Genomic DNA, 23,211 nt, shown 5'->3' with positions numbered 1-23,211 from the left:
GTGTAGTTCTCTGCAGTTTGTGCTCTGTTACTGCAGCTGTGGTCATCCCAGCAGGTGCCAAAGAAGCATTCTTACAGTAAAAGAAGTTGGGGGTTGCACAACTGGACATCCTGGCTGTTGGGATGGGAGTCATTCAAGACTTGAGTTTCCTTTTCATTGCATAAGGCCCTGACTGAGCTGAAAACACACAGAAGAGTTTGAATTTTGTGGTAGGTATCATGTAACTCCCCCACTGAACCCTGCTGGAGACCTCCCAGCATGTTCATTTAACACAGCTGTGTATCGTGCTGCCTGCCTGCATCCAACATACCTGTGAGTTCAGAGAAGCTCAGTCCCCTGCAGCACTGTGCTGGATGTCACTGGATAAGGGTGTACATAGCTTAAGGAAGGGGTCTCTGACATGCCTCCCACATGTCATAGGTGTGATGTGGGACAGGGCAGGGGGAAGTAGACACAGGGGACATGCAGCATGGCCAGCCTCACAGGACAGCACAGACAAGCCTCAGGAATTCAGGGATGTTGCAAAAGAGTCATTGCCAGCTAATGTTAGTAAAGGTCAGTGTCTTGTATGTTTATCTTGGTATAAATATATATGTCATTACTTGCTACAGAAAAGTATAACAATGTTCTAATTCTCTAATTAAGAGAGTAATTTTCTGGCAATGCTTAAACAACTTCCTTACTTTTCTTTCTTTGTAGTCAGTTAATAATTGTGACATTTTTCTTGGCTTTAACTGTGTGTCCCTGAAGGCATGTTAAAGACCCCCCGTGATTAAAATTGTGGGAATCATGTAACTGAAGTGACATTAACAGAGATACTTATTAAAATTTGGCCCCTGCTGTTTGCAGCTTCTCAAGACTGTACTTCTTTAGCAAATTTTAAAATAGAATTACATGATGCTTGACAACTAGATACTATGCTATAGCCCAAATGTTAAGTGAGAATTAGAGAAGTAATTATGGACTGTCATAACACCTGGAAAGAGAAGTGATAGTGGATTGTTTAATGTTGCATTTAACAGATCACTGGTTTTGTTGCTGATGTAAAGCAGATCTCTTGGCATACTGTGATTGTACACAAAATGATTGCATGGCATACTATGCTGTTTTAATGTTTGTACGGCACTTGCGGTATTTATTTGCTGCTCCCAAGACTCTGGTGGAAATATGATGCAACTTCCTCTGAGCCTGTCCACCTGAACAGCATATTAAATAAATACTCAGTGTGATGTATCAGAAGAAAACAAAATTGCTACTTGACTGCAGTGCGTTCATGCTTTCTTCTGAATCAGCAGCTTGTGTTTGTCTTGTAACTTATACAACAATTCTGTTTTCACCTCTGCTGTTTATTTCCCTTTCCCTTTCAGGCAACTGCAAAAGCCAGAAAATGGCCTTTGTGATAACGCCGCTGAGATTTAGAGCATTAAAGCAATCTCATTATCAGTTTACATCCCCAGTTGGAAATCGGAGATTGTTCAGCACATCAAACAGTAGAGCGGGGGCACGAAATGTGCAGCCCAAGGGCCAGATGAGACCTGCTGAGTCACATAATGTGGGCTCCAGCTGCCCTCTTCCTGTAACTGAAGGATGGGGACAAAAGAGCAGAACTGCTGGCTGGTGTTGCTAATGAACTTGAACCACTATACATTATTTTCCATCTGCATACCAAATATGGTTATATGCACTTATAATAAATGTCTATAGTTTATATGCAAATTGGATGTGGCCCTTGGGCTCTTGGTAAGTCACCTGTATAACCTTCAGGTCTGCAGAAGGTAAGCCTCTTACTAATGCTGAAATTAGTGCATGGGGCTAGGCGCTGCCTTGCAGTGTTAGCCTGCGTTGCTCTTTGCTTAAGAGCAATGGAGGATGACCAATAGAAACCCCTTGAGTTCATCTTGCACACTAAACTCTTGGGTACGTGAGCAAGAAGGGAGGGAAACAGTATTCTCTGGTTCAGACACTCACTGTATAAATTCTCACTCTCTCAAACCTTGAATCTTAGCAGCCATGTAGATATGAAACCCCCACCACATCAGTGGGGTCCTCCTGATGGATCTGCAAATGACATTGCATTGTCAAATTTTTATGCTGTGGAAAGAATTTTAATTATTTTAATTACTGTTTCTGAGTTACTGGGAAATAAAGTCGGAATCTATCATTATTTCATCCAACTGTGCAAATTAAATATATAATTGATATAAAATGTTTTTGTCACACACAGTTTGAACAAAGATCTATGATAGTTTAAAATTCAGAGGGTTATTCTGTGGTAAAGTTCTATTAATGCATTCATTAACAAGAAATTACATTACAATGTCTGTGGGGCTTACTTCAGTGAAAGAATGATTTTTTTGTTGGTAATTTCATCTTGATGTTACTCCCTTCTATTCAGCTTCCTCAAACCCGACATTTTTCTAAAAATCAGCACTAATATGGTAGTTAACCTTTCTCAATATTACTTAAGAAGATAATGCTGAGATACACTCATACAAATAATTAAACCTTGAAATCTTCTATTTTAACCACTGTTGTGAAAGTTCAACATAACTTCAACCATATTCTTTATTTCACAGATCTTAGCTTTGAAATGTCAATAAAGACTTGAAATTATAAATGAGGGTTGGCTGGCTGACATATATAATATGAAGGTTCTTTTTATATGGAAAGAAGGCATGTACAAGTATTGAAACATTTTAATCAATTTCATTTACTTTATAGTAAGGGATGGAGTTCTAATGGTGTTTTTATAATTTCTTTTATGATTAAAGCTAATATTCAACAAGATACGTTGTTCAGTGTGCACTCACAACCCAGAAAGCCAGTTGTACCTTGGGCTGCATCAAGAGGATTGTTGCCAGCAGGTTGAGGGAGGGGATTCTCCCCCTCTACTCCACTCTCATGAGACGCCACCTGCAGTGCTGTGTCCAGCTCTGGGGCCCCAACAGAAGAAGGACATGGACCTGCTCGAGCAGATCCAGAGGAGGCCACAAAGATGATCAGGGGCTGGAGCAACTCCCTTATGAGGACAGGCTGAGAGAGTTGGGATTGTTCAGCCTGGAGAAGAGAAGGCTCTGGGGGCACCTTATAGTGGCCTCCCAGTACTGAAAGGGGCTACAGGAAAGGTGGGGAGGGACTCTGTATCAGGGGGTGTAGGGATAGGACGAGGGGTAATGGCTTTTAACTGAAAGGGGCCAGATTTAGATTAACTGTAAGGAAGAAATTCTTCCCTGTGAGTGTGGTGAGGCACTGGCACAGGCTGCCCAGAGCAGCTGTGGCTGCCCCCTCCCTGGCAGTGTTCCAGGCCGGGTTGGACGGGGCTTTGGGCAACCTGGGCTGGGGGAAGGTGTCCCTGTCTGTGGCAGGGGGGTTGGGACTAGATGGTCTTTAAGGTCCCTTCCAACCCAAACCATTCTAGGATTCTGTATGGAGGAGGGGTTATGCGAATCTGCCATTCTGACAGGTCTGTGAATAGCTTACTCAACACTCAAATTTTAATTATTTAAATTTATTTATTCCTATTAAAAATGCCACAAAACAAACGTCTTTTCTTTTTCTTGGGGATAAAATCCACTCTTCAGCAAATTCTGGCTTTGCTTGGGGAAAGGAAGGTGTCTGTGTTTTGCCGTGGACCACTGGGCAATCACAGATGACAGGTACCAGAAGGTGAACTTCTATAGTGCCCAAAACAAGGAAATATGCATCTACTTTGACTTGCAGCACCACTTCAGTGCTCACTCTTTTTTTTTTTTTTTTTTTTTTTTTTTTTTTTTTGTGTGTGTGTGTCCTGGCAGATTTTATTGCCATAAATCACAGCACTGAATTTTTGGTCTGACTATGCAGTTTGCAGTAGGCAGACAAGTTTAATGGCCAACTTGCTGCCATTAGTACTCTGCACAGTATTTTTGCTCAGAACTGCATAATTCTGAGTTGGATTTTAAGAGGCAGAAAAAATTGGCCAAACATAAGACTTCAGCTAGCTATGTATCAGCCAGTCAATAGCACAGTACAAAAGAATCAGAGATATTTTATTAGCATTTCAAATGGGTTTTGCTCTACTATTCTAAAAAGCTATTCTTTATTTAACCTTTATTAACGTAGGAGTGATCTTGAAAAGCAGCAGTAGCACAGCCACCGAATATAAGAGGACACATATTCATTGTGTTTAGCAGTCATGGGTATCATAGAACAAAGGTAAATATTAAGAACTGACATAGTCTAAAAGCCCCTCAAATTACAAATAAAGGATGCAGATTTCTTAAAGATGAACATGCCAGGGAAATAACACTGGGCAATTAATGTCTGTCTCTGAACAAAGAGTACTCTGAAAGTAAAAATAGATATAGCAAATACAAATAAATACAATGAATACATCAAAAGAACCCACCAAAACCGATTACATCAGGCTTCTTAAAGATTCCAAACATGTGAAGCCTATGAGGAAATTAGGATGCCAAAAAAGCAAAGACAGAAATTAATGAAAATGTACACACCTCCATTTAAAGTGGAAAACGAAATACAGTACTCTAGGGTCAGCCGAAGTATTTGGTACTAATAATCCTTTCATCTTTTATTAGCTGAAATTAAAATCTAGAATACTTAACACCTGAAATGTCATGATACGATTGAACTTGCCATCACAGTTATGCAAAAGAAAAAGCCTACCCTACTAATTACTTAAGCTTATTTGAACGTGAAAATAAAAGTAATAGAGAAGAAGAAATCAATGATGGGATATTTAAACATCAAGAAAGTCTCTGACTTGGATTCAGCAGAATTGAACAAAGTATTTTGCTGGAATAGTTATACTGATGACAGTGCTGGAGCTAGCCCAAGCAGAACTAGCTCAAATATCTATGCTAGAGGAATATTTTAAGATATGATTATATTGGTGAATAAGCTACTTTATAAATCTGTTCTGTGAAAATATATTAGTTCACTTAGGTGATTGTACATAAGAAGTACATAAGTTTTATGTTCTTAAATTGTCATTTTCCCTGGCTGCTGCTTATCTCAGAATGGGCCTAAGTACTGTTCATCCAGGAAAAAGGAAGCTATAGAAATACTTACCTGAGAAGGTATTTCTAAAAATAATTTGTCTTCCTGATTTTGTGTCCATAGCTCCAAAATCAGGAATTGGAAAGAAAAGGGATAGACTTTCAAGCTTATAAATTAAGGCTAATGTGACCTTTTTTCCACTAGGTTATCTGGACTAGGCTTCCAAATCTTTCTGTGTTCCAAGCCCCCAGAATACATCATTTGAAGATCTTGAAGACATCAGCTATTTCCTTTGAACTCGGGTCATGACAGGATCCAACTTCATGTTTCCCACTGGGATATACATGTGGATTCCAGGTTTCTCCTTCCTTCATGGCACTCTGTCTCTTTTGCTTCACTGGGTATGTGGTTATTCAGCATGGGACAAAACTGAACCTTCTGCAAGGATAACTAAACAGTCAGTGTCATTTCAGATTTTGTTTTTTCGGAGATACTAAGAGTGTGCACATGTTTTATAGACCAAGGAGCTACCGAGAGCCAGTCAGAGAGGCCAACACAGTCTATGCTCTGTCTGATAACAACCAGATTATAGCTTCACAACCCCAACAAAGAAACACAAGCGGTATGAAAGTACAGTGAGTATCAATTTGCCCATTATCTCTAATGAAATTAAATAATGCATATGGGACCACGCATTTGAAGAATAAATACACATTAAAATTCTTAACTGTGTGAAGATTAAGGCAACATGATTTTTTAAAGCTTTCATCCAGGGAAAAAATAGCTTACTGATTGCTTTAAGTAAGATTAGCTAGAAAAATCCTATAGTACACCTAGAACAAAGTCTGAGTGGCAACAGGCAAATATTTTAATTTGGAAAGATTTTTTTATTGGTTTTAATTAAGCAGTGACATTTTTGTTGAATGCCTTAAATCTTTAATTACCGCCCAGAAGCACTGAGCGTGACATGAGTTATTTACCGAGTCACTGCAAAATGCAGTTAATTTTTTTTTTTTGCTTATAAATACTTCATATAGAAACAATAGAAGGTCCTCACTGGAAACAGCGATTTTTAGTAATATCTGTGTTTAAGGGCCTGGTTTGAACCACAAGAAAGTCATCTGAAAGAATCCCAACTGCTTCTGTGGGAGCTTGCTGAGGTCCTCAGTAAGCATTAGTGCTTGTAGTACCTATGGAAATGTTTTCTTATGACTGACAATGGCCCAGAACTTAGAATCTGTCACCAAAGGAGAGCCCTGCATATGCGTTGTGGGTTTTGAGGGGTTTTATGCCTGTGTTGGGTTTTTTTGTTGTTGTTGTTTTTTTTAAGTGTGGTGGGGAATGTAACACCCAATGTAAACCTTGGGAAAAAACTTCAGATGGCAACCATAGCAGCTGCATGCATGGACATAATGTAGAATGTAGCATGGATGAGATCTTCACATGAGTTCAGCACTCTTATGTTTCACAGCCCTACTGATTTACAGCCCAGGTAAATTTTATCATGGCCTTGAGAGAGACAGTACTGTACCACTAGTAATAAGTATGTATTTATTAATAGGTATAGCTGAGGCAGGCAAGAAAAGAGATATTTATGCTAGAGGCTTGCCCTTAATCTTTCATAAAAAATAGAAACAGGGATTACATCTGAAGCATATGAATCAACTTCCCCCCAATTTTAGTCTATGGCCTATGTAGTGAGGCATGCGGAAGAGGAAAGGAAGCAGCAGTAATGTCATTGCTTGCATGAAGGTATGTAATCTGTATAAGGTGATGCATCTTTCCAAACTTCACAGGTATTTAGGGGAAAGAAATCATGGTTTTCCAGGCTCTCTAACAGCCTGCACTGGGTTCCTGGTCTAGATCGTTTTCTGGAGAAGTAGATTTCTCGCCTCTGAAGGTATGTTGCCTCCCCGAAACAAAGCAATTTGTGATTACAGCAACCAAAGGAAAGAAATGATATCAGAAAAAACCTACAGACAATACAGATCCTAATCAGATAAGCACAGAGAACATCTGAAATAGCTAGGTGATCATAACATGTAGCCATTTGCCTCCCCTCCTTTCAAAGGAAAATGAGATATTGCCTGCAGAGAGTGAACTCTGCCAAGGAACTCTAATGGACACTTGCTCTCATCATTCAGATAAAGTGGAAGTAGTCAGGTGATCCTCATCATGAACCAAACTAGTGAAAACTCTGTAAGCGTATTCATTCACATTTCCTGAATTTTGTGACTGTGTTTTACTTTGTGCAGGGAAGAAATGGTTGCTGAATATTAGTGATCACCAGAATAGCAAAGTTTGTAACAGTAAAATATAAGACTAATTGTGGCTTACCCTGAGAAGAGTAAGGCAAGATTGTTTTTACAGACAATGCAATCCTATTATCATACAGTACTGTTTTGCCAATTATCAGGCCTAGCATAAAGGACACAGCCAGCATAAAGATGAACCAATAACTAAATTGTATTTGATACAAAAGGGTCAGTACATGGGTGAGCGCTGGGGGTACAAACAAGTCAGATTATACATAATTGACATCAATCCCACTGACCCCAACAACAACACCACACGACCAACAATGGGTGGAATAAATGGTGAAATGCAGTTTTTCATAGAAGGGACAGGAGACAACCAAGTGAACAAACCAAATAATAAGACCAAGGAAGACACATACTAAATTTCTACACAGTCCACATCTACAAAGCCAGACCTGACTGGAGCCCAGTCCTAGGGAGACAGGAGGGCCTTCCCCACAGTAGAGTCTGCAAAGTACATCCACCTCACAGACAGACACTACCCCTTCCTGCAGGTGGTCCCAGCTTTTATCCCCTCAGTGGGACACCTGACCCTTGTTTACTTAAAGCAGGACACCTGGGGCTCATTTACCCAATGGCTCTCCCTGCAAGGCTGGCCCCACCCTGGAGAGAAGCCTAAAGGTAAACTCACCCCCCCTTTGTGAAGGGCTGTGGGAATCACCTGTATGTCGACCTTCACTTGGGGCTGAAACCCCAGCATTTCAAGTACATACATCTGAAGATTTTCCAAAGATGTGTCTTAACAAGAGTGAAGGACATGTCTAGGTCAGTTATGTTTTTGGAGACTAGATTTACAGGGATGAGAGCCCAGAGCAGCAGGAATTAGGGCAGGAACCTGGAGCTGAGGAGAGTTACTGCTTGGGCAGCTGATGGCAGCCCTGGGGGGATGCTGGTGCTGCAGGCACTGTCTGCAGTCAACAGGGTGGAATCTTCCTCTGAAAGAGTCACCTCCTCAGTGCACCCGAGTGTGAGAACCTGGCTTTGTCATCACTTTTCTGTGACATATCCCTTCTGATAAAATCTAGACTTTTTATCTGCAGGAAGGAGAATTTATTCTGTTAATCACAGACTAAGCCCAACTGTTCCTACTTCTGTTGGCATAAGACCAGGTGGTAGGCCCTCTGAGCAGAAAATCTGCCAACTGGGAAGTCATAATAGGAAAAAACAGCTGCTGTTTTTCATGTTAAAATTCTTAGGCATGCTGTGGAGCCCAAACTGTGGTCTTAAGGTTGTTGTTGGTTGGTTGGTTTTTTTTTTTCCACAGCAGAAATCTTAACTGTGTGTCAAAATATCAATACTACCTGATCACCACACAGAACATACCTCCAAAACTAGCCAGGGTTTATTTAGGATTCAAAGATACATCTCAGGTGGTCTAGATATGCAGTTTTAGCCTCTAGACAACGTTTATCAAGTCTTACATCAGCAGTCAAAAAGGAGGAACTTTATTCTATGCTTCAATGACATGTAGTTTTCTTTATTTAGATGTTTCTTTTTGAGTTTTCACGAATGAATGAAAAAACCCACATATGACTTGATGAACACAGGATGTGCAACGTTACAGAGGTAAGAAACTTTCCTCCTTATCTACAGGGCTTGTTCATAATCGTTCTTGGTTGACCCTTCCCACTGGAGTTAGTAACCTGTCTCATAAATCTAACTCAGCCAAATTCTAGCCAATATCTTCTGTCAAGAAAACTGCCTTATCAAAATCCTTAAAAAAAAACCCAAACCATATTTCTATTTAATATCATTCATAATTTTAAAATGGTAACTCCTGCAGAACAATGACAAGAAAAATGATTATTTGAGGCATTAAAAGTCTGCTATGTAAAAATTGTCAGCAAGAATGCATTCTGAAGTCCTTGGCTCTACTTCTGTTTGGGATTTTCATCTTTTTATGATATCAAGTCCCAAGTATAAGACTTAACACTACATCTTCTACCTACTTCATTCAAAGATAAAGAAAAAAGAACCATCGAGAAATCCTGATAACGTTAGCACAGAGGAGACCAAGATGGAAGAGTTACCTTGCATTGCTTGTGCCTTATGCTGCTGGAGATATCAGATTCGTAATTTCAGTGATAATATGTTTGGGGCTTTTTTTCCTTCCATTGGGAAAATATTACCACATTGCTGTGTGCATAACTTGTCCCCAACCAATTTCCAGAACAATATCTAACATCGGCCTGTGAAAGTTTCCTCCTTTGAAATTCAGTATGAAGCTCACTGCGGCAACAGTATCTAGGGTCTGATTACTTGCCTGCTTGTCCACTGAAATGAAATGATAGCCTTCTATTCATCTCACTATGCATGAAATTAAGATAGAATCCAGGAAGGATATCAGAGTTTCAAATGTATTCTTGTCCTGAAAAGTGCTCCTCCTCTACCACTCCCCCCACAAATTCTTAGTACTTACAATGGTAGAATATAGCATCCTCTAATATCCAAATCTTCAGTGAGAGCCAACAGAAGCTACGTTTTATGTTATATGGGTGGATGATGAAGATAATTGTAATAACATTTTAAGAACAAAGCTTTAATTGTTTGCATTTCTTGAATATGTCCATCATTCTTAAGTTATTATTTTCTACTGATAAATATTATTTGCTTTTAATGTGAGTTATTCAATGTTATCATAAGTGTTTCACTCCAGCTATGTTCCACTTGCTCTATTCAAGTTCTTCATATCACTGTTGTGTATAGGAATTTTTGTTGGGGTTTTTTTCATGAGACAGAGAGGCCAAAATATTTAGTAGGTAGGATGGAAGGAAGCAGCTCTCCATCTAGTTGCTAGTGTCTGTAGCAGTTAATTCCACAATAACAAGTCTAATTTTTTTTTCCCCTGTAAAAGTGAACTTTATTGCTAGTACATAAATCCATTGTGCCAGAGGTGCAAAAGCTGTTGATTACATTTACCTCTGAACTTTGGTGCATTTTATAAAATTTTTACACCCTTCAGATACTATAAAAATAATGGCTGAGAATTTGAATTGAAGTGCTTGGAGTCACTCTGATTTCTGTTTACATTACCATTTCATAAAAAAATAATAATTTAGAATTCAATTTTTCATTCTTTTACAGGATAAGAAAATAAAAGCTTGGAAATGTTTTAGGACATGAAGACAAAACTATTCCCAATTTTCATCTTAGGGTCCTACATGCTTTAAAAACAAACAAACAAACGAACAAACAAACAAACAAAAGAACTCCCACATTTGTCCCCAGGATCAAATTTTACTGCTTTTAAATGAGGATGTATCATTGGTAACTTTGATTCAATTTCCTAGCAGCAAGTGGTTTTGGTGGGGGTTTTTGTGGTGGCAGGGAGAAGATTGGAGTTTTTTAGATGTGTCAGAACTTTAAGAATTTGACAGCTTTCAAGATGTCATTTCCATTCTGTAGAAACTTTCTCTAGTATCTGTAAAAATGACAGAAATCTTCAGGAAATTGTTTGGTTTTGCTCCCTACATTAACATCTCTGAGCATGTTTGTGTGAGTCACAGGTTGATGACCTATGTCTGTCTCCTAGTGAAACAGCTTCCCTGTTACAAAATCTATCATCACAACTGACACTGACACCATTTCTTGAAGTGTTATCTCTGATATGGAGGAGCAGATGAGGAACTGTTGTTCTCTTTTTTGTCCCTGTAAAATAATAGATAATGCCTGAAATACAGGCACAGAGCAGTATTTGAACACTTGCTTTATTGCTCCCTGTGTGACCCGAGCTTCAAGACCTCTTTTATAAAGTCCACCTGTCTGAGTACATGAGAATAAAATAAAGATAAACTCTAGATCACTAAAATTTTCAGTAATGTTGCTTTTCTTCCTCTGAGAGAGTTACAACTGTTTGATGCCTTTTTTCTCTTTGGGGCAAGTGTTTGATGTCTTCATGAAATAGCACTGTGCTGAAATCTACACAGCATGCCCATCCCCAGCACACCTGCCTTCAGTACTGGATGATGATTGTTCACCTCATATGAAAATTAAAAGCTGCAGAATGTAAGAAGAACATGCTTCATTTACTTTTGTCTGTGTAAGAAGGTTTTCAAGGTCAGCTTTTTTGGAGAAAGGATAAGGAGAAGTACCTATTTGTGTTTCCTGACACTTATTTTCAGATGCTTCAGATTTTGCCTAGATGTAACTACTTGAGCTGAACAATTTTGGAAAATTCTGGAACTATTCACTCATCAGCCTAGAAAAATATTTGCTAGTCTGAATTTAAAATAATTATGAATCATGTTTTTCAAATAAATTTGGCAAAGAGGAGCTGTTGTATCAGTGCTGTGCCCTTTACCATCTACTGAAAATTTGTCCCACTTTGCCCAGGTTCATGCAGCTAAATACAGACTTCATATTTTTCAACATTGCTGTTTCCTGAATTATTTTTCTAGCCTTAACATGCTTCATTCAGGCTTTACAGGAAAGGTGTTGGATGTTCCTAGCTGAAAGGGGAAAGGAGAGGAAAGCTGCCTGACATGGATAGCAAGGGAAGAAGTAGATCTGCTTAGAAGTATGGGAATTCTGGGGAGAGGGAACACAAAATAGAGAATATTGCGGCAAGAATTTGGAAAATGAAGCTGTGCCTATACAAACTTTCTGGAGTGAGACACAAGTTTTCGTGCCTGATTTCTAAGTTGGTCAGGCATTGCATTCAGTATGTCATTATGCTTCAGCTAATAAATCCTGATGGAAAAAAAAAAAAAAAGATAATTAATTGGGCAGGGTATCTTAGATTAGATAAACCAGGTCTGGGACCTAGAGAATTTAATTTATCAGGACAATGAGCTAAGATAACAAAGGGTCATGTTTTAAGAGGTTCTAGAAAATAAAGTAAGTAAAAATGGAATTAAACACTGTTATATAGTCAGGAATTCTAAATGGAAACATTTCTGTCATTTATCAGTGTCTCAGTGTTTAAGTTTGTAATATAATCTTTTTCTTTTAGCCCTGAATATATGAGTACATATGCATATGTCCCCTTCAAATTCAAATTTGCAGTAGCATAGGCTCTTTCTGTAACTTTCAGTCAAAAGTGGATTTATAGAGTATCATACGATTCAGGATGGCAATGGACATATGACAAGTACATAACAGATGGAAGCACTGTAAAATCTGGCTTTATCATCATTTCACTATGTCGTGCTATGGAACTGCTTGGTTTTATTTCCTCTGCATGGCACAATTTATTTAATTTCCAGACATCTTCTCCCTACACATTGTGGTTGCTGTTTGATGAGGCAGAGAGAGACAGAATTTCACTGGAGAGAGGCAAACATGGGTCCTTACTGAGCAATTTATTTTTGCCCTTAAATTATAGGACCTTTCTCATTAAAAGAATACACTTGTCTTTTATGTATGAAAAATCTCATCTTTATAGAAACATATACATATGTGCATTTGTGTGTGAGGTAATCAAAAAGTGTTGGACAAATTAATTACCCAAAATACTCTAAATGACAATCCCAAGAAAGATGGTAAAGATTGATTAAAATTTCTTCTAATAATTTAGAAAATGTACTACATGTTTCATGATATATGGGATAAATCTATATTTAGGTTTGCAAATAGTAGCTCTATTTCTAAAATTTTAAATGTGTTCCTATTCCTTTGAGAGGGAGTTTAATATAGATATCCTCCTCATGTGTCTTTCAAATCTAAATATTGATGAGTGGTGTTCTCATTCTTTTCAACATGAATATTCCTAACCTACAAAAGGTAATGATAGAAATATCGTTCTACATCTAAAGGCAGATAGCAGCTTTGCCAAGGAAAAGTCCATAAGGATCTTTTAAAACAATATCATGTTTTACTGCTATTTTTTTCAAAATACCATTACCATATACTTCTACATTTCTACTGTATACTTGACTCCTAATAGCCATGCAGTATTGTGTATTATTTTATTATGGTCACAGACTCCCACTGTAACTAAGTTATGAATACATTCTAGACTTTTGGTCTGTAATATTGGTTATGAAGTGCAACATAGCGATGAAAAGTATTCACATTAAATACTGATAAACTAATATTCACTTATCAAATATTAATAGAATGAAGTCTCTATCAGTACAGCAGGTAGATTCCTTATGGCATGAAAAGTAGTGGTATGTGGTAAGTTAAAGGTAACGTTGATTTTTATTTTTCAACCTGTCAGTTTAGGACTCAACCACTTGGGAGCTGGTTCTTTGCCACAATATCTTCTATTCTCATCAGAAGGATGGCTTGGGGCTGATATGGTCCAAAATTAGGTCTAAAAAAAGATTTTTATGTAACTTATATCTTCTAGAAATGTATCTGTATCCCTCAGTTTTCCTCTCTTCTTGAGGGCATATTTGCCATGAGCTTTGAATTCTGTTTTCCACTTCAACTTAGTCGTGTGTTCATATTTGGATTATAGCTGAAAACTTTGTCCCCTGTGCTATGTGACCACTTGGGAGGTTTATATATCCTAGATTGTCTATTCATCTGCCATCATGTTGCCATGCATAGCTACAAGAAAAGAGCTTGCTGGACTGCTGGGTGTATTGACATTATCAGTTCTCTGACAATAGTCACTGCATGCTGTTTCTTATTCAGGAACTGCACAAACCCAATAAATAAGAAGAGTCACCCAATCCCAGAAAGAAGCCTGGGATATTGCCCCTAATTCTCTTTTGTTCTGTGAACTATGCCCAAAATAGCACCAAAAACCTCAGGGGTTGTGTTTGAGAATGAGCCCTGTCAAGGAAAGTGCTGCCTAGTGATTGCCATAACATTTATAGAAAAGACTATACAATTTCTACGTAGTGTTATCACTGACTCCCTGACTTAGCACTGTGGCACCTCCGTGAGACAAAGAAATTGTATACAAAATACCAGTTTTCTTTCCCAGGGTTGTTCAGGGAGTCAGTGCTAAAAAACTGAACATAACTTTTCTGAGGCTAGAATCAATACCCTAACTACTGCTCAAGTGCTGCTGGGAGGATATTACCTAGTCCTGGGGCACCCGGTAGTAGTCAGAGAGACAAAAAGCTTAGGCTCTTATTTTTGCAATAGGGATAAAATGGCCTCCAAGGTGTTGTTAAAAAGGCCCTCTTGAAAAGTTCAGCTTTCATAAGATTTATATGAGGTGTATTGGCTTATTCAGAACTTTAATTAAAAATCGTAGAAGGTCCTTTAATTCATTAATTGAAGATAGTTGCCTGTAAATGAGATATTAATTTATGCTTGTTTTTAATTGTTGGATGCCATCACAATTGGTGCTGCATAAAAGTACATACAGTACATAAAATATGAATTAAAACAAAAGAATAATTATAACTACATCAGCCTAAAGGCAGGAGGCATTTTAATATCAGAGTCTAGTAATGGTGCATGAATTAAGAAGGATTAATTTTTCTGAGACAGTTGAGAAGTATTTAGCCTTTATTCTGCCCTTATTTAAAATGCCTCATATAATACATCTCAGTATTTTACATAATTTAGGGTTTCATAAGACATTTTGTTCTCTGTCTATGAGGTTCTTCAACATACTGAAACGTCCCTAAAATCTTAGATCTACGAATCATATTCTCTCCAAACAGATCATTTGTTGTGTGGCTTTGCATTGGTAATCCATAGTATCAGTGAGTGTTATAGATCAGTTCCTCAGTTAGGGAGGTGTTTTTACCTGTGGAAATAGAAATATACTTAAATATATAGGTAGATATATATATGGGTAAAGACATGCCACAACGGTCAGAACATCACAGTTATCAGACTGTTTCACATTAAGGCGTCTCTTCTGTAGAATATGATTTCATTTATTTGGGTAGCCAATGTGCAGCGGGAAGCAGAGAGACAGACAAATCAGAAAGATAAGGTTCTGTGTTCTTAGGAAATAGAAAACATGTAGGAACTATATGCACATTTTAGGACACATACTAAGGAGAGAGACTGATTCAGCAGGGAGGCTGCTGATCATCAGCGAAGTATTTCACAGTATGTGTAATTTTCAATCTTTTTCCAGTGACTGTTCAGCTGGAGTTAACTGTATAGCTAAAAATAAGAGGATATAAAAAAGGCTTTTCTAGATTTGGTTCACATTTTTGCAGGAAGCTTATGTTACCAAAAAGTGAGGTCCTGAGTGCATAGTAGCAGATAGTATAGCTGTTACAATAATGTGCCTGAGTAGATATCATGAGTTTTTGATTTAAGAAACTGAGCAGTAGAAGGAGACGTAGTAAAAATGAAAAAGATTCCCAAGGGGAAAAACAAAATAGAAGTCTTACCAATTGTAAAAGTTTCACAAGAGAACAGAAGTTGTATTACCATATTAACACCATTATTAACTTTTTGATAAATGCTTTATGTATGAATATTAACACAGGATAGCCTGAATTTAAGCTATTCACAGAGCACAGAAACATCGTCTCGGCTTCCTGAACACATCTGTCAGCGTATCCTTTGATCCTGCTTTGTAACACGTCTTCTATTTTAGTTCTGGGTTTCTGGGCCTTTCCTCTACAGAGTCTTCCAACTCTAACAGATTATTTTAAAATATGTGGTAGCTTTGTGATGTGAACAAACATCTACTGGGATCAGAGTCTTTAAAGTATATATGAATAGTAAATTAGTTAGATGGAGCTCTTGTATGCCTGAAAAGTGTTTCAGTTCCCTCAGCATGTGAGTTTTCTCTACATTAGAAAGCAAATCACAATCAAAGAGCTTTACATGGGTTTTATATTTTGACCTTGGGCAAATCACTGAGGCCCTCTGTGGCTTGGTTTGAAGCTCAAATTCCTGCATGTGCAAAATGCTAATGTTTTGTGTATCGAGGTGTACATTTATTTTCTTTTTTTTTCTGTGTAGAAACATGACTCCTAGAGCTGCCTTTTTGTTGTTGTTGTTTTTTCCAATTTTTAAAACTTTTACGTTTTTAATTACTTTTGGCCGCTATATGGGCATTTTGCATGTGTGTTTCCAGTCCCTATCTGGACACTTTATCCCTATCTGTGACTTTATTAACAGAAGTTCTTCTGCAGTTTACAGCACAGAGGTCCTGAGTTTTGCCTATCTACTTACGGAGAACTCTTATTGGGTTTTAATCTTGGCTATAACAGCTTCTGTGACCCTAGAGTTCACAGTCCGCCTCTGTTCTTTGGCTATGACTGTTTCTCTTTCTCCTATGGGAAGAACAGTACACTACTTTTTTCCTGGAAAAGAATGGTATGACCTTAGAGGCTCTGTTTTATAGCAAGTTTCTTGCTCTTAAAACTATAGTTGAGGATTTTGTGCAGTTTTTCACCCCTTGGGGTATATGAGGTGATGAAACTACTGAACTTCTGCCCATTTGATGGTCCCCAGGGTTTTCTACTCCAGGGCACTGTAGGATTTCTTGACCTCAGGAAGTGCTTATGCTGCTCTTATCTATCTCTGTCTTCCCTTGCCCCCGCTCCTCCCAAGTGTTTCTAATAACAATTATTCTTTTGAAAAATGTGACTTTAGAAATAGGAAAATTCTTCCTCTGCTGAAGGGATAAAGGCAGGCTTTGCTTAGCTGCCATCACCAATCCCAGAGCCAAGCCAGCTTTCTGCTGAACAGCAACTCAAACATTTGAAGGAGCCAAACTCAAAGACAAGTATCCAAAAGGAATATAAGAATCCACTTTTCCTGACATCTCTGTCAGCAAGCAGCAGAAGCACATGGATCCCTATCTTCACAGAACATGGAGGACAAGGTAAATAATTTGGACATGATAAAAGCATGAGACCAAGAAAGCTGCTAAGCAGCCCCTGAGGGCAGCAGTGTGGGTTCTGCAAGACCTCGTTCCTTTCAGATCTTGCTGCAGAGCAATCGCAGGAGTAAGCACGTTTCATCCTTAAACAAAGATGTTCATTGCTTAAAGAGCCTACTGGTTGTAAGCTCCAAGACTCGGAGAGGTGAGAAGATCTGAAGATCGTGTTTTCTGCATGTGAATCAGAAAAGTAACTGCTGTTTATGTTAGGTTTCTTTTGGGGGAAGTTCTGATCTTTTCCTAAAAATTAAGCAAACGAGGAGGAGGGGGTTATTGAAGATTATTAAGTTATGTATAGAGTTAATCAAGAACCTATCTTGAAAATGATGCATCCCTTTCATTCTTTCCCTGGACAGGCTTCCTGGAATTTCTGGTTTAGCATCTTGACCTTTTCCCTTGTATTTTAAGCTTTTCAAATGTCCTTCTTCAGTTTAGGTACAGTTTTTAAAATTTCTGATATACTTGCCTCAGCTGTGACAATGCACAAAGGAAATAATCCTCAGTCTTTCTGGAGAGCCTATCCCAGCTAAGAAGATAAGTTGTGTCTGAGATCAAGTGTTCATTCATACTACAACTGTCCAGACGAGCTGATTGGTGACATCATGCCTCCTTTCAGAGGCTTGTTTTATATAGTCATTGCTTTCCTTACTAGCTTCTTGTAATTTCTCTGCCTCTCAGCACTGCTTAACTTTATGTTGCCTTTTCAGTTAGGTTTTTTAGCTTTTTTTTTTGACTCCAGGGACAGCTTCTAATTTGAGCAAAAGTAGTTTTTTAGTATTTGCTCAATGCCTTTGGAACACAGTTTTTATTTATGGATAAAAGTAATGCCCAAAGAAAAAAATAGAAGACATTGTGCTCTCTTTCATCAGTGCCTTAAAACGCTGGATGATGAACAGATATATTAGTTTGCTTGTATTCAGAGATTAGTTTTATTTCTTTTTCTTCTTTCAGTAGGCAATGCATACTGATGTGTTTTAAAAAGCAGAGAAATACATTAAATCCCATGAAATAATACTGTTGTACATATAGGAAAAGTTTGCATAGTTGTTTCTGTTTTGCTGAGATAAACATAGGATTTTCTTATGCTTTTTGCACTGAATGGAAAATTTATTTTAATTATTCTACCTTAACTTGGATTGTCAGTTTAAATTCACCTGCTGAGTGCTATCAACTGGCGTTGGCATCTGTATTCGTGCTTGAAGGTGTCCATATTCATTACTGGATTTCTTTAGCTTAACAAAGCTTGGAATTAAATGCAACCCACAAAGCAAGCATTTATCATTCTGTGATGCATTGAGAACTAGTGCTGCTAAAGGAGAGTATTGTTTCAGGCATTAACAGTCCAGTCTGATTATGGAACTCTGACTGTTTCTGGTGGGAACCACTGCAAGAACAACATCATTACCATCTGTGTCCTCAGCAGAGGCTTCATATCTGAACGTTTAGCATTTCAAAAATCCTACAGATGTTGATATTGCATTATTCATTTAGTTAGAGACTGCCACAGCTGTGTATTTTCCTGTATATTCTTTCAAACAATCTGGCAGCAGACTCTAATTTGAGCAGTGCAGAGTACAGATTGCAATTTTGATGGGTATGACTCTGGTATACATGATTTGTACTTATTTGGCAAACTTACAACCTCTGAAGAAGCAAAATGGAGTATTGTCACTGCACTCCAGCAATTTCAGTATTCCAATGACAATTTAATGGATTGAAAATGAACATGCCTGTACATCTGAATGTTCTTGTGGTACTGAAATTATTTTAGAGAACCCTTTCAAAGCAATGCGTCAACTTGTCAATCAATAGATTGATGGAGTGAAATAAGTGTAGTATCAAAGAAAGCAAGAGAAATAGTGAAGGAAAGGAAGGAGTAAAATAATAGAAAAAAAGGAGGGAAGGAGATGGAAGAAATGAAGAGAATGTGAAATGCATTCTATATTTTAAAAATGAAAAGAAGGAAAATGGAATACAGAAAAACAAACAAAAAAAAAAAAGGAAGAACAATTGAGAAAGGAAAAACAAGCTGAGAAAATACTTGCTGAGGTATGGAAGGACTTCAAATACCATCTGAGTTAGTTACGTGAAAATGTATCAAATTCAAAACCACAGTTTCTAAAATATTTCTAGTGAGTAACTGGTTAAAAATACTGTGCTTTTGCTATGACTGCAAGCCAGGAAGAAAAGGGGATTGGAATCCAAATTGCCAAATGTCCACTGAATAAGATGCTTCCTCAGGAATAGCACAAATGGGTACAAAGCTCTGTTTATTTCTACTCATAGAATCTGATATTGGAAGTTATTTGATTGTTTGAAAGCAATTTGTTTTCATAGCTTGTGACTGGAGAGCCAAATCCCAGAAAGCTCTGCAAACTCCGCTAAAAATACTTTAAATCCACAACAGCAATACTGAAAGTGAAAGGTGACCCCATTTCAGTGATGTCTCCCAGAAAGAGGATTGGTGCTTTCTGAATTTTTGGGGAGTCAGCTCACTTTTTTTTTTTTTTTTTTTTTTATAACAAATTCACATATGAATATTGGATGATTCCTTTGCATAATCTGTTCAAAGAAAGATCAAAGTAAGAACATCCTCGTCCTATCATTATGAATTTCATTGAATGATAGCAATTGACATCAGTGTTCCAAATGCAATGAAACAATAAGAATAGTCATCTCTGCTGCTGCCATCTAAATTAACTGTCTCAGTTTGGGAATTTTGCCCTTCTGACATGGCAAAGTAGCAGCTTTTTGTTTGACTAATGCAGGGTGGACAGACTGTAGGAGTATGAGTTCTGTGGGCCAAGAGGTTTGCAAGACATGCCCACAGATTTTTTTATCTCTGTGTGGCTGCCACAACTTCTTCATTTTATCTTCCCTGAAATAAATAGACAATGTGGGAGAGGAGAGCCATCCTCACAGTTCAAAGCAGTAACTGATTGGTCTTCAAGGGATGTAGACAGCTGGGTCTTCCATAGCTCCTCCTCAGAAGAATGGGAGACCATTTTTTTTTCCACCTAGTGGCATTACCTTATTCCTCCTTTGTTCTTATAGTTCTCTTTTTCTTAGGGAAAGGCTGCTATTCCAGCACGTTTTAGACTCTGAATGGTGGGTTTTTTTTTCAGGGTCAGAAAAAACTGATTTCTCACTGGATGAGACTTTTTTGCTTTTCATCTCCTGTACAGCAGCCAGGGTGTGAAGGCAGTTTGAGACACAAGGTTGGGACTATGCATGGCTTTAAATTTCACTCGCTCTAAGTGAATGCCACTGGCTTTCTCCATCATCTGAAGCAATGAAGACCCTTGGGATCTTAATGCCACTGAATCCTTGCTCTGGGACTCTGCAGAGAAAGCTCAATGTCATCATCCTACACCTGTATGCAAATTCTGTAGTCTTACTGGACTGGTCTCTTTAAATAGCGCTTTGTGACTATTAGAGAGGAGGATCACACTGTTTCACATCTCTTTACTTTTCCTTTGGGATTAGTTTAATAAGGTTCCCACCTGTCAGATACAATCTATTTCACTTGTCAGTGTCTTGCTTATCTAGAGAAAAAATTAACGTCTTTTGGGACAAGTGTAATGAAACACCTGTTCTGCGCCCAATAACAGCCAAGCCAGTAGAGTTCAGTTTGCGTGAAGAACTGGAGGAAGAACAGTTGGTCAGTAGCGTAATAGAACAATTTTATAAGATCAGCAGTGTTTTCACCTTGAACTCCCTATCCTATTTGGATTACCCAGATGGAATACAGAAGGGTGACAAAAATTGTTTGTAGCATTCTGTGTAACCACAGAGAGACAGGTATATAACATATTTAGTTATGTTTAGATGACTGGGTGTGCTGAAGTTAAAAAAAAGCATGGGAAGAGTAACCCAAGTACTCATTCATTTTTGATGCAAGAACACATTCAAATTTAAAGTGTCATTTTAAACATGTGAGAGGAATCACACCTTACACAACATAGTTAATAAGTGAAACTCACTGCCGGAAAATATTAACAGTGTTCTTGGGAAAGATTGGTCATATATAGCAATAACAAGGTGTCAGTAACTTATACTTTTATAAATATTATTTAAAATTGATTATATAGGGCATACAGTCTTAGCTGTGATGGTTAGACACAAAAATTTCATATGGAATGACTTATTTAATTAGTTATTCTCAATTTTTCAATAATATCTCTGTTACGGGAATGCTTGCTGCTTGAAATAGATGGTATGGACAATGCTAGAGAGGAGATTAAAAGTAGCAGTCATTTAATATGGAACAGAGAGTTGCTTTCTCATACATAACCTGTCTAATGAACTCCTAACAAAGGAAAAAGTGGGCTACTCCCAAAGGAAGTTCCTTCCTTTTTTCTAAATAAAAAATAAACAAAACATTAAAAATAAATCCTTATACCTAAAGTTCTTCTTTTGTAAAGTTCTTGTTGCTATTGTTCCTGAAGAGAAGAATGTATTTTTTATATATTTCATAATCTAATCTATGAAGTATTGTGATATCAAATGTTACTATTGTGTCTACATTCAGAAGATATGCTCATTGATCACTACCAATATTATTAAACTATGGACTTTTTAATCTACCTTCCAGCACATTATCTATAAACCTGTGTGAAAATGAAAATATTAAATTAGATAATGATGTGTAACGTCTTTTCCTGCTGCTCTTCTAAAACCAAATTTTTCTTCTTTCTGCTTTTTAAAAAAATATTTCTACCCTGATTTTTAATGTTTCCCCTTGATCCTTATCCATCCATTATTCTTTGATGAAGTCTAATTTTGCCATCATTTTGTGAAGTAACTTTTGCTGAGTTTTATTAACCAGGAGTGTACTTTGATCTTTTCTTTACATGTCCATACTTCTCAACATCAAACAGCAAAAATCCTGGAAGCCCTAACAGTAAAAGAAAAAAGAAAAAAATGTTTTAAGCGACCATTGAAATTCATGGGGCAAGTTCAGGTTTAACTTTGTGACATTATGAGAAATCAAAAGTTTCAGAGCCTAATGACAGCCAAAGTAGGGGTCAGGACGTAATATCAATGATACCTATTGTGGTTATTAGGAGACAGGGAAAAGGTTCAGATGGAACATAAATAAGAAGCTCCCAAACAACGGCAAAAGAAACCTGCCAAAGAGGGGCCAGTGTGGAAATTGGTGAGTATATCCACCTGTATCCTAACCATACAAATACTTACTTCTCAATAAACATATTAAAGATGACACAGCCCTATAAAGGGATCTGTGTAGGGATCTAGCTACATAAATACCATCTCAAGTTCTGTGTTCAAGTTGTCACCTTTCAGTCTGTCATATCTATTTTCACACTATTATTCTTTCAAAACCCCCATTGCCTATGTGTGGATTATACTAATGAGAAACTTGAGGGGGGAAACTGAGAGAAAAATGTATCTTTAGCTTTCTGGAAGCATTATTAATTTGATACATAATAAACAAAAATGGCCATTATCTATTTTTCTTAAAAACTTAAATCCTTTGTAATTGTTTTAGAAAAAAATATATTAACAACTGGTATACTTTCAAACTATCAAATTTTCTGATGCTATAATTTTTAAATATGTTTTACTCACACAAGAGAAGGACTCAGGATGCTGGGTCAGATTCTCAGCTGATTTAAATTGCCATAGCTTCACTAAAAGTAGTAAATCTATGCCAGTCAAAAAGAAGCTCTGGATGTGGTTGGGGTTCTTACAGTTACAATAAGGTACATGCTCTTTTTGTTCTTTATAATGCAGTGGCTCCTAGGAGCCATGCTTATTACTAGGCCCACTGTGCTGGAGTGACATGTACAGAGAACAGAAAACTCTTCCAATGTAATGACAAATGGAACCATCTTTTGTATGTTGGTGACTAGATGACATGAGCACTGTGCTAGATTTTCTGTGAATGGCTGTTTCCTGCTCTGAAATAATTAATCTTAGTCACGTTTCTGCCTCACATAGGTGCTCTTCTCACACTCTGCATGAGTTCTGTGGGAAAACACTTCAAAGGCGGTTTAGAGGGAAGAGAAAGAACTCTTCATTTCCTCTGCTTGTTTAGAAAGAGCTCAGTTTTACATTTAATAAATTCTCTCTTGCTTTGAGATTTTATATGTAGAAACGGGCTGATTTCTT

At 37.7% G+C, this 23,211-nt stretch overlaps 1 long non-coding RNA gene across 1 annotated transcript; it reads left to right on the top strand.

The window, feature by feature from the left end:
* Positions 1-2,575: 2,575 nt before the first annotated feature.
* LOC113479453 lies at positions 2,576-8,143 on the top strand. The gene is made up of 3 exons (XR_003398266.1): positions 2,576-2,683; positions 5,203-5,355; positions 8,101-8,143. It is a non-coding gene; the product is annotated as an uncharacterized LOC113479453 (long non-coding RNA).
* Positions 8,144-23,211: the final 15,068 nt, after the last annotated feature.

The sequence above is a fragment of the Athene cunicularia genome (genome assembly GCF_003259725.1).
Source record: "Athene cunicularia isolate RWA chromosome 4 unlocalized genomic scaffold, athCun1 chr4_part2, whole genome shotgun sequence".
Lineage (NCBI taxonomy): Eukaryota > Metazoa > Chordata > Aves > Strigiformes > Strigidae > Athene > Athene cunicularia.
The sequence above is the reverse complement of the archived record's forward strand: the minus strand, read 5'-3'. Positions and strand labels throughout refer to the sequence as shown.